The sequence below is a fragment of the Convolutriloba macropyga genome, chromosome 1, assembly GCF_964194025.1.
Source record: "Convolutriloba macropyga chromosome 1, txConMacr16.3, whole genome shotgun sequence".
NCBI classification, from domain to species: Eukaryota; Metazoa; Xenacoelomorpha; order Acoela; family Convolutidae; genus Convolutriloba; species Convolutriloba macropyga.
Window position 1 is genome coordinate 5369670 of NC_134468.1, and position 21166 is coordinate 5390835.

A 21166-nucleotide genomic window follows, 5' to 3' on the forward strand; every position below is an offset into this window, starting at 1 on the left:
ATAACAATCTGGTCTCGACTGGGGTAGTGACAAGTGAGATTATATATATACTCTATAAAAGCATGCAGCTATTTGCCATCAATGGACGTTTAGATGCAAAGCAGGAGTTGCTGTCATTGAAGGTTTTTGGGAAAGGGACAGACGGAAACTTTCAAACAAATGCCAATTTTCCCAATTTTAGACGCGGGTCTTTGTCGATTGATGTGGTGGAGATCAATTGGCTCGTAGAGTGCGTTTGGTGATTGATTTTGAGTAAACAACTCTAACCAAGTAGACGGGTTCATTAAGATTAATCAACTCACCCGTAGTGGCAGACGTGTGGGGGCCCAATGGACATCCCGGACTGGAGTCGCAGAGCTTTCCAGCGCTGAACCAGCACATTTCAAGAGTAAAAACTTAATTCAGTTCTGAAGCATTGTACCTCCAGAATATTTTAAGCTTCTTTATGTGCAGTATTTCTTCATTCTGATTATATTGAGGCCATAGATTTCGCCCAGGCTAAACTCATCTTGTATAGTCTGAAAATTCCTGAGCAGAGTAATGTCATACTTTTGTAGCTTATAACTAGTAATTACTATAGTAGTATACGGTGACGTTCAACTATGCCGACGTAATACTATGCCGATTATAAGAGTGCCAATTTTTTTTTCAATTTTTATCTTGATAAATTTTTAACCAATAACGTCGTTTTATGGAGATGACCCAAAAAAAATTCGGTCAATAACAATGGAGAAACAATTTCGGCAATCTTATAAAACTTATTAAGCAAACATTAGTAAACAAAAGTAATTGCGGGCACTGGCCATGCCTCAGCGGCCCGTGGGACTTGATATGAATCTATCACAACCGAACATGAGATCAACGTACCTTGAAGGTTTTTTAAATTTACTTTAGATGCTCTTGAATTCTTATAAAGACTCTTTTCATGAGTTCGGCGCTCTTGAAACTATTTTCACTTTCGGCACTCTTAAACGTCGGCATAGTATTACGTCGGCATAGTTGTACGTAATCGTAGTATACACATTATTTATATTCAAGCTGGTTTGTAGGCAATTACAACAAAGCCCATCTAGCTCAGTGGTTACGCCTTGCTACGCAAATTAAATATAACAAGTACCCATGCGGAAGATCGAATGGCATATAAAGCAAACCTTGTTGGCGGGAGTTAAAATGAACATATTATTTTTCATGAAGTAAATTTTGCTCAAAAATCAGACTGGCCAGTGTAAATAGTGGCATGAACAGAGTACTGACCACCCTAAAAAACAGAATGGCTTTAAACTGATTCAGCGCTGATTTGCTCTGCCACCAACCTCCGGGATGGTGCTCCGAATAGCGTGTAACCCAAGACCCAAAAATCTCACCCGTTTTCCTCAACTCGACAAAAACTTTTGATGAGTATTTGACCGAAGATGCAAAAAAGAGAAGTTCCTTAGCAAACTTCTCCCAGATGAAGTTGTGAGAGGAGATCTTTCAGGTTGGGAAAGTGGGATGAAATTATAACTTTTTGACAAAAAGTCGTCCCCTCGCGCATTTTATCTTTCTTGTTTTAGACTAAAAGAATTTCAATCAGTCACAAATGGGGTGTTAGTTGACGTGTAGAAATTAAAAGTCATAGCTGTCAATTTTTTTCTCAAAAATTTTGACTATTTTGGTGGTTTTTACTTTTTCACAGAAGCTTTTTGAGCCAAAGTTTCTACAAATTTTGATTACCGCAAGAACATAATGGGTTTCATAGAGGTGTAATTCTGTCACAGGAGCACGCGAAATTTTGATTTTGATCTAACTGTTTTTCACCGGCCATTGAAATTGGGGAAATCAAACTGCTTATAATAAATCAAAAGTGAAATCGGAATCGAATGAAATTGAAATCGGAAAGTAATTGCCATCAGAGCTGTGATTTAACGAAAAAAATAACATGAAAATTATTTCAAGACCAAGTACAAGAATTCGTGATATTGGCATCAAAGTTGCTTCATCAAGAACTCGTTATTGCTGCGATGTATTTTCTTGAAAAGTCAAGGGCTCAAACAAAACGTTCATCTTATCAGACTGTCATCTTGAAAAATCATTCCAACGAAGAACTGAACCAACAGCAAAACCTAGCCTCCAAATATCTTTCATATATCACTTAGTTCAATTTTTGCCTTTAGACTGGATGTTTAAGTACTAAGTATTTCAACAATCGATAACATGATAAAGAAATAAATATCTAAGATAAAAATAAAAAAACAATTCAACCGTTAAACAGGTTGCGTTTGAAAAATGACAAGTAAAAAGTTGACTGCAAAAATAAACTCCCTTAAAAGTTACCGTTTTGTACCAACCTTCAGATTTCGCTCCAGATGTAAAAACAAAGAATTCTGATCAGAAAAAAATTTGTCCCACCAAAACCAAAATGAAAAAGTTGCATTTTAAAATAAAAGGTTATTCCTGTCAACAAAGATAAATTTAAATCAATTTTTCCACTGTAGATTGGTTGCAGAAATAATTCGCCAAGAACATTCAAAATTGTTGAGAAAAGGGTAACTTTGAACGAAAATTTAAGAACCCTAGTCCAATCTTTCGGGTAAAATGCAAGTTTTTCCTATGACTCTATTTTTTGTGTTCAAACTTCTCATGAAAAATTTTTTTCAGTAAAAATAAACAAAACACCGCCTCAAAACATTCGAACTTCCGAAAAATTCTTTTAACCAACCATATGTGAGTGAGCAAACCCATTCTTTATTGAGCGCTACTTTGTTATCTTTGTTAATAAAAAAGCAAATAAGGAGGCTCGGTAATGTGCGTTCGCACATAAAGTTCGTCCCGACCCCGCTCAACCACATTTTTGGCATAAATGTCTACCAAATAAGAACAGATAGAAAACCCAAAAAATTCAAATATTTTTCAAAAAAATGTGTGTCAACAAAGATCGCCTCAAATGCACAAAGCTGAGTGGAGCAAAAACGCCGCATTACATTGCTGAAATCAGCTACAATTAAAAAAGCAGACGAACAACAAAATCAATCAACAAAAACAACAAACATTAATTACATCTATAACTTTATGTCTATTAAAAAAAAACTTACAGAAGCTCAAAATAGCGTCAGACAAAAGTGAAATTAAACAAAACAAGGCGGCTCATCAATGTGCGATGGCAAAAAAGGTTCCAACCCCGTCCATCCACACTTTTGGCATAATTTTCTACCAAATGAGGAACAGATAGAAAACCCAAAAATTATTTTTTGGGAATCCCAAAAAAGCCCGAGCTTTTTTCAAAAAGATTGTGCATGAACGATAAGATAGCCTCAAAAGCAAAAAACTCAGTGGAGTAAGAATTGAAGCATTATATTGCTGTGATATGCCAATATTCAGAAAGCGAGTCAAGGCAAACAGCAAAATCAAACAAAAACAACAACAACAACATCAAACATTAAATACATCAAAAAATTTTTTATCCGCTTTAAAAAACAAAATTTAATAACAACGTCAACATACTGTCAGATTAACCCCAAAACGAAACAAAATAACTTATAAATCAACAGAAAAGTTATGGACCAGTCCATAAATGGGTTTGGTAACAATGAGACAAAAAAGAACAAAAACAGTAAAGTTAAAAAAATTCGCTTAGCTTTTTTAAAACAATTAACTTCAAAGCAATTAAATTTATTAGAAATCAAGTAAAAAATCCGAAAAGTTAACTCGAACCAATGCTTCTACAGAACGGCATTAGGACCTGTCCTTATTCATTTCTTTAAGCGGCTAAAAAGAACAACAAAGAAACAACAAACAGAAATTTAATTGAAATTTGCCAGAAAACGCTGTCAAAACCGTCAAGCCGAATTTCGGCCCTCAAAATATATTCATTTGTGCCTTCTTCAAACATTGATAATCTAGTATTTTGGCATTTATTAGTGAGACTAGGTAAAAAGTAGACAAAAAAGAGAAAAGTGCAAACTATGTAATAAGTTTGATTTTTTTCGAAACAATATTATATCCAAAGTCATGAAAAAAAAAATTAATTACATAATGAAAGATTTAAATAGGGTCATTTATTCATCGAAAAGAATTCATTGAGATCTACAACTATCCAGAATAATTCTTGCGTCTACAAAAAGAACGTCAAACATGACAAAAACCAAATTAATTTACCTTTTTTGTGAAAAACCGGTGTCGAAGTCAGTAAGGTCATAACGCATTCTTTGAAAAAATAGATTTTGGGACATCAATCCCTTTTGACAACCTCCCTTGGCACCCATAATGTCGTATTTGACCTGTAATTAACGAGATTAGGTACAAAAAAAAATAAAAAGAACAAACTTGCGAAATTAAAAAGTTTTTTATTTTTAGTTTTGGAAAACGATTGTTTTCAAAGTCATGAAAGCCATCAGCTATGTACTAATATCAGAATATCGGCTCGTCTACTCTTCCATAGAAAGCCAGTGAAAACTATCACTATATAGGAAAACTCATACAAGTGAAATGACAAAGTAAAAATGACATTGAAGGACAAAATAAAAAAATTCAATTAATTTCTTGAAGAAAGAATTGTCGAGGCCGTTAAAACGATAATATCTATCTTTAAGGAATTTAATATATTCAATTGTAGTTCATTTTGAACGCTAAAAATGTGATATGAGAACTGTCAGTAATGTGATAATGTGACTAGAAAACGTGATAAACTGGCAAATTTCTAAAAACAAAAAAATCTGAAATCTAGAAGTATCAAAGCCAGAAAACAAAAACTTCAGGCTTAAAAACGCAATCAAGATTCAATTTAAAATCAGTAGAAAGAAGGAGAATTCGTTCTTTGCTGACACTAAACTGCAAGTTGACCAAATTAAGAAAAAAAGGAGGAAAAGTTCAGTAAGCCATTATTTATTTAAAAATCAATTACTTTTAAAAGTCGAAACGATCATAAACTTTCAAGTAAAAAACTAAATGCCATAGCTTGGAGCTGCTTAGGAAGCCAATTTGACCTATCACTCCTGAGCTTTCATTTGATATGTTCTGTTTTTTATTATTAAAAAAAGGTCTTTTTTCAAAAAAAAGACCGACTGATTGCAATCTGAAATCTTTTTGGATTGTAACAGTCCAAGAATGGCACAAAACTAGCCCTGTTAATGCTTATTGTCCGTTAGGAACTATTGATTTTTCCAATATTGTAGATATAGATAATTTGTTAGTTGAAAACTCAAAAAAATATTGTGCATTTTTGTTAATAAACGAGTAAAGCTAGCAAAAAACGTCAGAGTTTTAATTACAGAGCACTCTCAGCGGAAGTTGAAGCAAGAATAGCCCCTTCTGAGTCTACAAAGATTTTATTAGTATTGCTTGGGGGTGTAGTGCCGCCGAAATTTCTCAAAGTGGACTAAAGTAGCTTATTTCGTGCTGTTTTTGATGAAAAAGTCTGAATTTTGAACTTGTTATTCCAAGTTTTTGACCCAAAAAATTAAATCAGAATAATCAACAAGGCTTGTTTGCCCTTAAAAATAAAATCAACGACACTTTTCTTAAAAATCGACAAATTTTAGCAAAATCAACGAAAAATAAGCAAAAATTTCGAAAAATATGAAAAAAACAAGGTGAATTCACTCTACTTTTTTCAGAAGTTTAAAACTCGATAATTCCCTGTAGGGAACGAAAATTAAAAAAGTCTTTTTTTTCCACATTCTACGCTGGACGAGCTTTCTAATGATACCAGTCTCAACTCTCTACGATGAGTATATCGATCGGCAAGAATTGAGTGAACAAAAAAAACCCATTTGAGTATATAGTTCCTCCCCCCTCAAGATGGGTCGGAACAATAACTTGTAGTTTATTAGAAAAGATTGGGCGCAACTCTATAAAAAAGCAGGTAAGCTTTAGACAAAAACCGCAAAGATAAAAGAAATTGCTTTATTTTTAAAAACAATTAATTTCAATGTAAGGAAAACCATTAGATGGCAATTGGAAACATCCATCATGTTTATGACAACATACGCTTCTATAGCTGGACCAAAATATGTTCAATCGGGCCTTCTGCAAACACCCAAATGTGGTATAGTGGGGTCTCATTTATGAGAATAGCTAACAAGTAGAACAAAAAAAAAAGAAAATGTGCCAAATTAATGAACACTTTCGTTTTTTCTTTTTCGAAAACAATTATTTTGAAATTCATGAAAGCCATTAGCTACAGAATAGAATAATGAAATAGGATCTTCTATTTGTCCGAGAGAGTGGCTTGAGATGTGTAATTTTTCAGAATATGTTATAGGCCTAGAAAAAAACTTTAAATATAAACAAAAGTCAAATTTAGTTTACTTTTTGTGCGGAAAATCCCTGTCGAAGCTAGGAATTTCAAAACGAATTCTTTAAAAAATATATAGATCGTGTTCACTTGCGCCTATCTTCGGCAACAAAGATGTCATATTAGACCTGTAATTAGCGAAACTAGGTATCACATAGACAAATGAACAAAAAAAACAGCAAAGACAAAAGATTTGGCTTATATTTATTAAAAACATGTATTCAAAGGAAAACTATTCGATGGCAAATGAAAACATCCATTTCGTTTTTAATTACATGTGCCTCTATAGGAGTGCCTTAAGACCTTTCATTAACGATTTTTGGTTCCAAAAACAACAACAAATGGAGACAACAAAAATTTCAATTGAAATTTGCGAGAAAACGCTGTCGCAGCCGAAAAGTCAATTTTTGCCCCTAAAAATAAAATCAGTTGAGCCTTCTAAAAATGACAAAAGTATTTTATAGGCCTTCTCCTTAACGAAAATAGGTAAGATAGACCAAAAAAAGAAAAATGGCAAATTTTATTAATTTTTTTTTTCGAAAACAGTTATTTTCAATGTAATGAAAGGCACTAACTACAAAAAGCCAAAAAAAATAAATAGGTTCGTCTTTTGGTAGACAAAAACGCTTGAGAACTGTAGGAACTCAAAATATGTCCTACGTCTACAAAGAAACGTTAAATATAGGGAGAAAAGAAAAATCAGCTCTTTTTGTTCAAAAACCCCGTACCGAAGCCAGTAAAATCATAACGAATTCTTTCGAAAAAAAGATTAGATTTTGTAACTTGCACCTTCCCTTGACAGCAATAATGTTATATGTGACCTGTACTTAACGAGACTAGGAAACAATGGACAAAAATAGCGAAGTTAAACAACGTGAAAAAGAGTTTCTTTATTTTTGAAAACAATCGTTTTCAAAGTCATGAAAGCCATCAGTTCTCTACTCAAATCGGAAAACAGTCTCATTTTTTCCCTCATAAAATGTCAATGAGTGCTGTCATTCTTCAGCTATTTTCATACGACTACAAAGACAAAGTAAAAACGACAATTAAAGACAATTGTAAAAAAAATCAATTAAAGTCTTCGAGAAAGGGATGTCGAAACCGCTGAAACCATGATCTATGCCTTTCAAGACTTTTATATGCTCAACTGTGCTTTATTTTGAGCGCCAATAATTTAATTTGTGAACTGTCAATAATGTGTTAATGTGACAAAACGAGAAAAAAAAACGTGAAATCATAAAAAAAACTCGATTTTATTTATTAAAGAACGACTGATTACAATCCGAAATTTTTTTTCAATCGTAACAGCCCACGATTGGACTAAAACTGGTCCCGCTATTGCTGTTTGTCCATTTAGAACACCCAATTGTTTCGAATTTTTTAGATCTTATAATTTGTTAGTTAAAGATTAAAAATAAATGCTGCGTTTTTGATAATCATAGAGTAAAGTTAGGAAAGAACTGCAAATTTTCTTTGTAGACTACTCTCAATGGAATTGGAAGTAAAATTAGCTCCATTTGTAGGTTACAAAGATTGTGTTTGTTGTTTTAGGTGTGTGTGCTTCCGGCAAGTTTAATCAAAATGGACTAAAGTAGCTTACTTCGGACAATTATTGATGAAAAAGGCTGAATTTGAAAAACATAGCCAAAATTCTAGCCAAAGAAATTAAATCAAAATAGTCAACAAAACGTTTTTGTCTTTAAAAAAATAAATTGTTCTAGTGTTAACAATTATAACAATTTTTGGCAAAAATAAAGACATTTTAGGCGAAATTCCGGAAAATGTGAATAAAAACAACGGGAATTCGTTCAAAACTCGATATCTCCCCGTAAAATACGAAACTCGAAAAAACCAATTTTATTTCATATTCTACGCTGGAGGGGCTTTTTAATGATATCACTCACAACTCTGTTAGATGAATATATTGGTCGGTCAAAATTGACTGAACAAAAAAAACCCATTTGAGTATATAGTTCCTCCCCCCTCAAGTAGGTCGAAACAATAAGAAACAACCAACTGAATATTATTGAAAGTAATGTCACTTTTGTGCGGGGAAGCAACTCTTGTCTGGCTTGCCGTAATTAACAACCATAATTTATACAAAATTCAGCATAAACGTTGTCGGAGACAAATTCACCACTAATAAATACTATTCGAAAAACAAAAATAAAATCAACTTTATATGCTTCTTATTAACAAAGCGAACTGGTAATGAAACTGACCGACTGGACCGACTAAAAGAATTGGAGCAAACCTTCTGCGAAACCGCAAAGTGGTATTTTTTGGGAAAACGGTGGCAATGTGGAGAAATAGCTTAAATATAGCTTTTCGAAACAAAAAAATAGCGTGTTTTTATGAGGGACAAAGGCTGGAAAACTCAATGAAAGGGAACCAAGAACCAACTAATAATTGATAGTAAAATTTGGTCTCAAAGAAAAGCATAGAGCAAAAAGCAACCATGAAGTGGAAGCTGAAATGCGGACCCAAGCCAAATAAAAGAAAAAGATTTTAGAGCCGAGAAATGTTACTTTCTCATATTTTGCGGTCGCAGCAGTTAAATAATACCCCAGATTATCATTGACTAAAATATGTAAAAAAAAACAAATTGAAAAACCTTGACGTGCGTGTCATAACACTTCTGAACTGAATCATGAATTTTCCATTTTATCTTCCAGAATGCACAGAACACTTGTCATGACATTTTATAGTATATTCATTATGAATATTAACCTACATTATGGCTTTATTCTTCTTTAGCCCTGAACATTATGGCATTTACTCTTCTGTTACCCTGAACTTTATGGCATTTACTCTTCTGTTTCCCTGAACATTATGGCATTTACTCTTCTGTTACCCTGAACTTTATGGCATTTACTCTTCTGTTTCCCTGAACATTATGGCATTTACTCTTCTGTTACACTGAACATTATGGCATTCACTCTTCTGTTAACCTGAACAATATGGCGCATGTTCTATGCTCAGTCTGAATCTTATGGCGCATGTTCTATGGCCAGTCTGAATGTTGTGGCGCATTTTCTATGCTCAGTCTAAATAATATGGCGCATGTTCTATGGCCAGTCTGTATATCATGGTGCATGTTCTTTGGTGGAGGAGGAGGATGGAGGGGGCATTGGTTCTCGGACTACTAAGCTGGGGTTGGGGGTTGGGTCTATAATGAGAAAGACCAGGGGGGGCTATAATGGGAAAGACCGGGGGTGGGGGAGGCTATAATTCGAAAGATTGGGGGGCTATAATGCGAAAGACTTGGGGGGGGGGGGGGGGGGGGGTAAAATGCGAAAGACCGGGGGTGGGGGGGGCTATACTGGAAAAGACCGGGGGGCTATAATGAGAAAGACCAATGGCACATAATGTTCCTCAGGCCTCGCTCATCCATGTTCTTGGCTTGAGTGTCAAACAAATGAAACTGAGAAAGATATACAAATGATAGACTGAGAATGGCCTCACAAACAAACCCCACCCCCTACCATCTGCTCAAATGTGGGTTAAAGAAGATTAACATTACAATTATTTGCGTTTCTGAAATAGCAACCGGGGGCGGTCATTTTGAATTTCACATGAAAGATTTTCGAAAATTTTTTTTAACAATGTTTTCCCTCTGAATTTGCTCTGCTTACACTGCTATACGTTGACATTCATTACAACACGAGCCATACTATTCAGTAATACAGCAGAAAACGACCCATAATATTCAGCAATACAGCAGAAAACGACCCATAATATTCAGCAATACAGCAGAACACGAGCCATTCTGCTCAGATATACAGCCGAATTCTGATGCAATGTTTAGCATTGCAAAACGTGAAATACTATGGTTCAGCGATTGGTAAACTTCGAACACAATGCTTCATTGCTGAAATGCTCTGAGGGGTAACTCCGGGAACTTAATGTAAACAATATCAATTTTCAATTTTCTGCTTTCGTGTTTTTAATTGAAAAAGGACAAAAATAAACAAACAAACATATTTGCTGTTGAGGGGCATTGTGCCTTCAAAAACACTTTAATGTCAAATTACAGAGGGTTACCTATTCTTCCATCTAATACCATAAATTATTCTACTAAAAAATAACTGCAATAAAAACAAATGAGAAATTTGGGTCAAAGAAAAAAGCTGAAAATTTTGCTCAACAATTCTGTCTCAAAGGCAATTCCAAGTCATTCATCCAATAGAGCGCATGAATCAATAACTTCTCTCACTCAGTAAAAATTAGTTATTAGTTCATTTACTTAAGGTCAAAACGCCACCTGAACACATGGTACTTCCCCTGAACTAAAACCTCAAGAAAAATACTGCTCATGGTAATAAAACCCATTTCAGAGCATCTAGTTTTGCCCGCAATTTCGGTGCGAACGCTACAGGTACTTTCTGTACCCATGTTAAGGTGCCAGACGGAAGCGACCTCAGGTTAGACCCAACTTCAAGGCACACAGTATATTTCCAGCCCATAATTACAGGCATTATTGCAAGTTCAGCGGTGAAATTATGTAATTTCACCGCTACCAGGTGATAAGGGTTTCCTCACCGCTTTCACCGCTTATCTTACAGAATTTTACTCATTCACCGCTCATCGTACATAAATTTGCGTTGAATGGCGGTGACACCTCGACCCGGGTTGCTTCAAGTCTTGAGAATTGCCAAGACTTCTCAAGACCTGTCAAAGACTGGTCAAGCCTTGGACAACATTTGCCAAGTCTAAAAAGTTAAATGATCAGAGCTCTGGCACAGTACTGATCCAACACTTGCAATTCAGTACTGATCAAGTATTAATATTGAATTCGGAGTTGTTTCAAGAGAGGTATGCGGAACCCGGGTCGAGGTTTGGCCAAAAAATAATGTAATATTAGCGGTGAATAGCGGTGAAAAAAACTTTTCACCGCAAAGCGCCCGCATCTTTTAGCGTTGAATGCGGTGAATTTTTGCGGTTCTTAGCGGTGAAAAATTTTTTTTCACCGCATTCACCGGAACTCTTACAAAAAATAAACTGCCGAACAAGGGTTCGAAACTCTACCTACTGCGTGTTTTGGACTTCTTAATCCACTGCGCCATCTGTCACTTACGTTAATGATATTTCTTATGAATATAAGATAAACGTTGAAATTAGCGCGGTGAATATTTGTAAGATTTGCGATTTTAGCGGTGAAAAATATTTTTTCACCGCATTCTGCTAGTAGCAGTGAAAATTTTTTTTCACCGCATTCTGCTGGTAGCGCTCAATTTTTTTTTGCGGGATCCTGCTGGTAGCAGTGAAAAATTTTCTTTCACCGCTTAAACGGTGAAAAAGAAATTTTCACCGCTTAAAAGTTTTTTTCACCGCATTCATCACATTGAACGCAATCTTACACTTTTACTCAAATTCACCGCAAATCTTACATCTTTTAGCGATTTTTAGCGGTGACACCTCGATCCGGGAATGTTGATATAGCTAGTAATGATGTCAGATGAAGCAGAGATATATCATCCGAATTACTTGCGCGTTAGGGTTGACAGGACTCTCAGAGGTAGCTGATGATTGATGTAAAGGTGGTGCACACGTACGGTAGATCACCTAATTAGGTGTAAATTTATCTTTCCCGGGTTGAATTTTTCCGCCCAAAATGATGTAAGACTGGGGCTGCAATGGGAGGATTTTTTAGGAAAATGCAGCTCAAAACTCTTACGTCTTTTTGGGCTGCATTGGGCTTCCAAGGGGGGTAAATTGGTGTAAGAGAGAGAGTGTAAAAGACAAATTACCCCCCCCCCCTCTCTTACATCTTTTTTGATCTGCCAAGAGGGGTAAAACGATGTAAGAGTTCGGGGTTAATTTTTCTTTTACCCCCTCACTCTTACACCATTTTACCCCCTTGGAAGCCCAATGCAGCCCAAAAAGATGTAAGAGTTTTGAGCTGCATTTTCCTAAAAAATCCTCCAATTGCAGCCTCAATCCTACATCATTTTACCCCCCTTGTCAGCCCAACTCTTACATCAATTTACCCCCCCCCCCTGGCAGCCCAACTCTTACATCATTTTACCCCCTCAATCATACATTTTTTAGCCCCCATACCAGAAGACTGCCAGTCTTGCACCCACGACCTCTGTACCCTCAGCTGCGTCGCTTTATCCTCCAGACCATCAAAGCTTGTCCAACTCTTGACGGTCTATATATATGAAAACTACTTGTTGGAATTGCCCCATCTCAACATATTACCCCCTCACTCTTACATCGTTTTACCCCCTCAGAACAAATTACCCCCTCACTCTTACACCATTTTACCCCCTTGGCAGCCCAACTCTTACATCATTTTACCCCCTCTGAAAAAATTACCCCCTCACTCTTACACCATTTTATCCCCCATGGCAGCCCAACTATTACATCATTTTACCCCCTCCCAACAAATTACACCTCACTCTTGCACCATCTTACCCCCCTTGGCAGCCCAAATTATACATCATTTTACCCCCTCTGGACCAATACCCCCTCACTCTTACAATATTTTAAGCCCCTTGGCAGCCTAACTCTTACTTCATTTTACCTCTCTGGACAAATTACCCCCTCACTCTTACATCATTTTACCCCCCTTGGCAGACCAACACTTTCATCTTTTTAACCCTCTGGACAAATTACCCCCTCACTCTTGCATCATTTTATCCGCTCTGAACAAATTACCCCCTCACTCTTACACCATTTTTCCCCACTTTGCAGCCCAACTCTTACATCATTTCACCCCCTCGGAACAAATTACCCCCTCACTCATACAACATTTTACCCCCCTTGGCAGCCCAACTATTACATCATTTTACCCCCTCTGAACAAATTACCCCTCACTCTTACACCATTTTACCCCCCTTGGCAGCCCAACTCTTTCATCATTTAACCCCCTCTAGACAAGTTACCCCCTCGCTCTTACAATATTTTAACCCCCTTGGCAGCCCAACCCTTACCTCATTTTACCCTCTCTGGACAAATTACCCCCTCGCTCTTACACCATTTTAGCCCCCTTGGCAGCCCAACTCTTTCATCATTTTACCTCCTCTGGACAAATTACACCTCACTCTTGCATCATTTTACCCGCTCTGAGCAAATTACCCCCTCACTCTTACACCATTTTACCCCCCTTTGCAGCCCAACTCTTACATCATTTTACCCCCTCTGAACAAATTACCCCCTCACTCTTACAACTTTTTACCCCCCTTGACAGCCCAACTATTACATCATTTAACCCCCTCTGAACAAATTTCCCCCCCCCCCACTCTTACACCATTTTCCCCCCTTTGCAGCCCAACTCTTACATCATTTTAACCCCTCTGTACAAATAACCCCCTCACTCTTACAATATTTTAACCCGTGTGGCAGCCCAACTGTTACCTCATTTTACCCCCTCTGAACAAATTACCCATCACTCTTACACCATTTTACCCCCCTTGGCAGCCCATTTCTTTCATCATTTAACCCCTCTAGACAAGTTACCCCCTCGCTCTTACAATTTTTTAACCCCCTTGGCAGCCCAACCCTTACCTCATTTTACCCCCTCTGAACAAATTACCCCTCACTCTTACACCATTTTACCCCCCTTGACAGCCCAACTCTTTCATCATTTTAACCATCTGGACAAATTACCCCCTCACTCTTGAATCATTTTATCCGCTCTGAACAAATTACCCCTCACTCTTACACCATTTTACCCCACTTTGCAGCCCAACTCTTACATCATTTCACCCCCTCTGAACAAATTACCCCCTCACTCATACAACATTTTACCCCCCTTGGCAGCCCAACTATTACATCATTTTACCCCCTCTGAACAAATTACCCCTCACTCTTACACCATTTTACCCCCCTCGGCAGCCCAACTCTTTCATTATTTTACCTCATCTGGACAAATTACCCCTCACTCTTGAATCATTTTACCCGCTCTGAGCAAATAACCCCCTCACTCTTACACCATTTTACCCCCCTTGGCAGCCCAACTCTTTCATCATTTAACCCCTCTAGACAAGTTACCCCCTCGCTCTTACAATTTTTTAACCCCCTTGGCAGCCCAACCCTTACCTCATTTTACCCCCTCTGAACAAATTACCCCCTCACTCATACAACATTTTACCCCCCTTGGCAGCCCAACTATTACATCATTTTACCCCCTCTGAACAAATTACCCCTCACTCTTACACCATTTTACCCCCCTTGGCAGCCCAACTCTTTCATCATTTTACCTCTCTGGACAAATTACCCCCTCACTCTTACATCATTTTACCCCCCTTGGCAGACCAACACTTTCATCATTTTAACCCTCTGGACAAATTACCCCTCACTCTTGCATCATTTTATCCGCTCTGAACAAATTACCCCCTCACTCTTACACCATTTTACACCACTTTGCAGCCCAACTCTTACATCATTTCACCCCCTCTGAACAAATTACCCCCTCACTCATACAACATTTTACCCCCCTTGGCAGCCCAACTATTACATCATTTTACCCCCTCTGAACAAATTACCCCTCACTCTTACACCATTTTACCCCCCTCGGCAGCCCAACTGTTTCATCATTTAACCCACTCTAGACAAGTTACCCCCTCGCTCTTACAATATTTTAACCCCCTTGGCAGCCCAACCCTTACCTCATTTTACCCCCTCTGAACAAATTACCGCTCACTCTTACACCATTTTACCCCCCTTGGCAGCCCAACTCTTTCATCATTTAACCCCTCTAGACAAGTTACCCCCTCGCTCTTACAATATTTTAACCCCCTTGGCAGCCCAACCCTTACCTCATTTTACTCTCTCTGGACAAATTACCCCCTCGCTCTTACACCATTTTAGCCTCCTTGGCAGCCCAACTCTTTCATCATTTTACCTCCTCTGGACAAATTACCCCTCACTCTTGCATCATTTTACCCGCTCTGAGCAAATAACCCCCTCACTCTTACACCATTTTACCCCCCTTTGCAGCCCAACTCTTACATCACTTTACACCCTCTGAACAAATTACCCCCACACTCTTACAACTTTTTACCCCCCTTGACATCCCAACTATTACATCATTTAACCCCCTCTGAACAAATTACCCCCCAATCTTACACCATTTTCCCCCCTTTGCAGCCCAACTCTTACATCATTTTAACCCCTCTGTACAAATAACCCCCTCACTCTTACAATATTTTAACCCGCTTGGCAGCCCAACTCTTACCTCATTTTACCCCCTCTGAACAAATTACCCCTAACTCTTACACCATTTTACCCCCCTTGGCAGCTCAACTCTTTCATCATTTAACCCCTCTAGACAAGTTACCCCCTCGCTCTTACAATATTTTAACCCCCTTGGCAGCCCAACCCTTACCTCATTTTACTCTCTCTGGACAAATTACCCCCTCGCTCTTACACCATTTTACCCCCCTTGGCAGCCCAACTCTTTCATCATTTTACCTCCTCTGGACAAATTACCCCCTCACTTTTACAACATTTTACCCTCTTGGCAGCCCAACTATTACATCATTTAATCCCCTCTGAACAAATTAACCCCCACTCTTACACCATTTTACCCCCTTTTGCAGCCCAACTCTTACATCATTTTAACCCCTCTGGACAAATAACCCCCTCACTCTTACACCATTTTACCCCTTGGCATCCCAACTCTTTCATCATTTTCCCCCCTCTGGACAAATTACCCCCTCACTCTTGCATCATTTTACCCCCTCTAAACAACTTACCCCCTCACTCTTGCACCATTTTACCCCCCTTTGCAGCCCAACTCTTACATCATTTAACCCCTCTAGACAAGTTACCCCCTCGCTCTTACAATATTTTAACCCCCTTGGCAGCCCAACCCTTACCTCATTTTACTCTCTCTCTGGACAAATTACCCCCTCACTTTTACAACATTTTACCCTCTTGGCAGCCCAACTATTACATCATTTAATCCCCTCTGAACAAATTAACCCCTACTCTTACACCATTTTACCCCCCTTTGCAGCCCAACTCTTACATCATTTAACCCCTCTAGACAAGTTACCCCCTCGCTCTTACAATATTTTAACCCGCTTGGCAGCCCAACTCTTACCTCATTTTACCCTCTCTGGACAAATTACCCCCTCGCTCTTACACCATTTCACCCCCTTGGCATCCCAACTCTTTCATCATTTTCCCCCCTCTGGACAAATTACCCCCTCACTCTTGCATCATTTTACCCCCTCTAAACAACTTACCCCCTCACTCTTACACCATTTTACCCCCCTTTGCAGCCCAACTCTTACATCATTTTACCCCCTCTGAACAAATAACCCCCTCACTTTTACAACATTTTACCCTCTTGGCAGCCCAACTATTACATCATTTAACCCCCTCTGAACAAATTAACCCCCACTCTTACACCATTTTACCCCCTTTTGCAGCCCAACTCTTACATCATTTTAACCCCTCTGGACAAATAACCCCCTCACTCTTACAATATTTTAACCCGCTTGGCAGCCCAACTCTTACCTCATTTAACCCCTCTAGACAATTTACCCCCTCGCTCTTACAATATTTTAACCCCCTTGGCAGCCCAACCCTTACCTCATTTTACTCTCTCTCTGGACAAATAACCCCCTCGCTCTTACACCATTTTACCCCCCTTGGCAGCCCAACTCTTACACCATTTTACCCCTCTTGGCAGCCCAACTATTACATCATTTAATCCCCTCTGAACAAATTAACCCCTACTCTTACACCATTTTACCCCCCTTTGCAGCCCAACTCTTACATCATTTAACCCCTCTATACAAGTTACCCCCTCGCTCTTACAATATTTTAACCCCCTTGGCAGCCCAACCCTTACCTCATTTTACTCTCTCTGGACAAATTACCCCCTCGCTCTTACACCATTTTACCCCCCTTGGCAGCCCAACTCTTTCATCATTTTAACCCCTCTGGACAAATAACCCCCTCACTCGTACAATATTTTAACCCGCTTGGCAGCCCAACTCTTACCTCATTTTACCCTCTCTGGACAAATTACCCCCTCGCTCTTACACCATTTCACCCCCTTGGCATCCCAACTCTTTCATCATTTTCCCCCCTCTGGACAAATTACCCCCTCACTCTTGCATCATTTTACCCCCTCTAAACAACTTACCCCCTCACTCTTACACCATTTTACCCCCCTTTGCATCCCAACTCTTACATCATTTTACCCCCTCTGAACAAATTACCCCCTCACTTTTACAACATTTTACCCTCTTTGCAGCCCAACTATTACATCATTTAACACCCTCTGAACAAATTAACCCCCACTCTTACACCATTTTACCCCCTTTTGCAGCCCAACTCTTACATCATTTTAACCCCTCTGGACAAATAACCCCCTCACTCTTACAATATTTTAACCCGCTTGGCAGCCCAACTCTTACCTCATTTTACCCTCTCTGGACAAATTACCCCCTCGCTCTTACACCATTTTACCCCCTTGGCAGCCCAACTCTTTCATCATTTTCCCCCCTCTGGACAAATTACCCCCTCACTCTTGCATCATTTTACCCCCTCTAAACAACTTACCCCCTCACTCGTACACCATTTTACCCCCCTTCGCAGCCCAACTCTTACATCATTTTACCCCCTCTGAACAAATTACATCCTCACTCTTACAACTTTTTACCCCCCTTGACAGCCCAACTATTACATCATTTAACCCCCTCTGAACAAATTACCCCCCACTCTTACACCATTTTCCCCCCTTTGCACCCCAACTCTTACATCATTTTAACCCCTCTGTACAAATAACCCCCTCACTCTTACAACATTTTAACCCGCTTGCCAGCGCAACTCTTACCTCATTTTACCCCCTCTGAACAAATTACCCCTCATTCTTACACCATTTTACCCCCCTTGGCAGCCCAACTCTTTCATCATTTAACCCCTCTAGACAAGTTACCCCTCGCTCTTGCATCATTTTACCCGCTCTGAACAAATTACCCCCTCACGTTACACCATTTTACCCCCCTTTGCAGCCCAACTCTTACATCATTTTACCCCCTCTGAACAAATTACCCCCTCACTCTTACAATATTTTACCCTCTTGGCGGCCCAACTATTACATCATTTAACCCCCTCTGAACAAATTACCCCCCACTCTTACACCATTTTACCCCCCTTTGCAGCCCAACTCTTACATCATTTTAACCCCTCTGGACAAATAACCCCCTCACTCTTACAATATTTTAACCCGCTTGGCAGCCCAACTCTTACCTCATTTTACCCTCTCTGGACAAATTACCCCCTCGCTCTTACACCACTTTACCCCCTTGGCAGCCCAACTCTTTCATCATTTTACCCCCTCTGGACAAATTACCCCCTCACTCTTGCATCATTTTACCCCCTCTAAACAAATTACCCCCTCACTCTTACACCATTTTACCGCTGTTGGCAGCCCAACTCTTACATCATTTTACCCCTCTGAACAAATTACCCCTAACTCTTACACCATTTTACCCCCCTTTGCAGCCCAACTCTTACATCATTTTAACTCCTCTGGACAAATTACCCCCTCACTCTTGCATCATTTAACCCCCTCTGAACAAATTACCCCCCACTCTTACACCATTTTACCCCCCTTTGCAGCCCAACTCTTACATCATTTTAACCCCTCTGGACAAATAACCCCCTCACTCTTACAATATTTTAACCCCCTTGGCAGCCAAACCCTTACCTCATTTTACTCTCTCTGGACAAATTACCCCCTCGCTCTTACACCATTTTACCCCCCTTGGGAGCCCAACTCTTTCATCATTTTTCCTCCTCTGGACAAATTACCCCCTCACTCTTGCATCATTTTACCCGCTCTGAACAAATTACCCCCTCACGTTACACCATTTTACCCCCCTTTGCAGCCCAACTCTTACATCATTTTACCCCCTCTGAACAAATTACCCCCTCACTCTTACAATATTTTACCCTCTTGGCGGCCCAACTATTACATCATTTAACCCCCTCTGAACAAATTACCCCCCACTCTTACACCATTTTACCCCCCTTTGCAGCCCAACTCTTACATCATTTTAACCCCTCTGGACAAATAACCCCCTCACTCTTACAATATTTTAACCCGCTTGGCAGCCCAACTCTTACCTCATTTTACCCTCTCTGGACAAATTACCCCCTCGCTCTTACACCACTTTACCCCCTTGGCAGCCCAACTCTTTCATCATTTTACCCCCTCTGGACAAATTACCCCCTCACTCTTGCATCATTTTACCCCCTCTAAACAAATTACCCCCTCACTCTTACACCATTTTACCGCTGTTGGCAGCCCAACTCTTACATCATTTTACCCCTCTGAACAAATTACCCCTAACTCTTACACCATTTTACCCCCCTTTGCAGCCCAACTCTTACATCATTTTAACTCCTCTTGACAAATAACCCCCTCACTCTTACAATATTTTACCCCCTCTAAACAAATTACCCCCTCACTCTTACACCATTTTACCGCTGTTGGCAGCCCAACTCTTACCTCATTTTACCCTCTCTGGACAAATTACCCCCTCGCTCTTAAACCATTTTACCCCCCTTGCAGCACAAAACTTTCATCATTTTAACCCCTCTGAAAAATTACCCCCTCACTCTTGCATCATTTTACCCCCTCTAAACAAATTACCCCCTCACTCTTACACCATTTTACCCGCCTTGGCGGCCCAGCTCTTACATCATTTTACCCCCTCTGAACAAATTACCCCCTCACTCTTACAACATTTTACCCCCCATGGCAGCCCAACTCTTGCATCAATTTACCCCCTCTGAACAAACTACCCCCTCACTCTTACACCATTTTACCCCCCTTGGCAACCCAACTCTTACATCATTTTAAACCCTCCGAACAAACTACCCCCTCACTCTTACACCATTTTACCCCCCTTGCAACCCAACTCTTGCATCATTTTACCCCCTCCGATCAAATTAGCCCCTCGCTCTTACAAAATTTTACCCCCCTTGGCCGCCCAACTTTTATATCTTTCTACCCCCTCTGGACAAATTATCCCCTCACTCTTGCATCATTTTACCCCCTCTAAACAAATTACCCCCTCACTCTTACACCATTTTACCCCCCTTGGCAGCCCAACTCTTACATCATTTTACCCCCTCTGAACAAATTACGCCCTCACTCTTACAATATTTTACCCCCCTTGGCAGCCCAACTCTTGCATCAATTTACCCCCTCTGAACAAACTACCCCCTCACTCTTACACCATTTTACCCCCCTTGGCAACCCAACTCTTACATCATTTTACCGCCTCCGAACAAATTACCCCCTCACTCTTACAAAATTTTAACCCCCTTGGCCGCTCAACTTTTATATCATTCTACCCCCTCTGGACAAATTACCCCCTCACTCTTGCAAAATTTTACCCCTCTTGGAAGCCGAATTCTTACATCATTTTACCCACTGTGGACAAATTACCCCCTCACTCTTACACCATTTTACCCCCCTTGGCAGCCCAACTCTTACATCATTTTACCCCCTCTGAACAAATTACAACCTCACTCTTACAATATTTTACCCCCCTTGGCAGCCCAACTCTTGCATCAATTTACCCCCTCCGAACAAACTACCCCCTCACTCTTACACCATTTTACCCCCCTTGGCAACCCAACTCTTACATCATTTTACCGCCTCCGAACAAATTACCCCCTCACTCTTACAAAATTTTACCCCCCTTGGCCGCTCAACTTTTATATCATTCTACCCCCTCTGGACAAATTACCCCCTCACTCTTGCAAAATTTTACCCCTCTTGGCAGCCGAGTTCTTACATCATTTTACCCACTGTGGACAAATCACCCCCTCACTCTTACACCATTTTACCCCCCTTGGCCGCCCAACTCTTACATCATTTTACCCTCTCTGGACAAATTACCCCCTCGCTCTTAA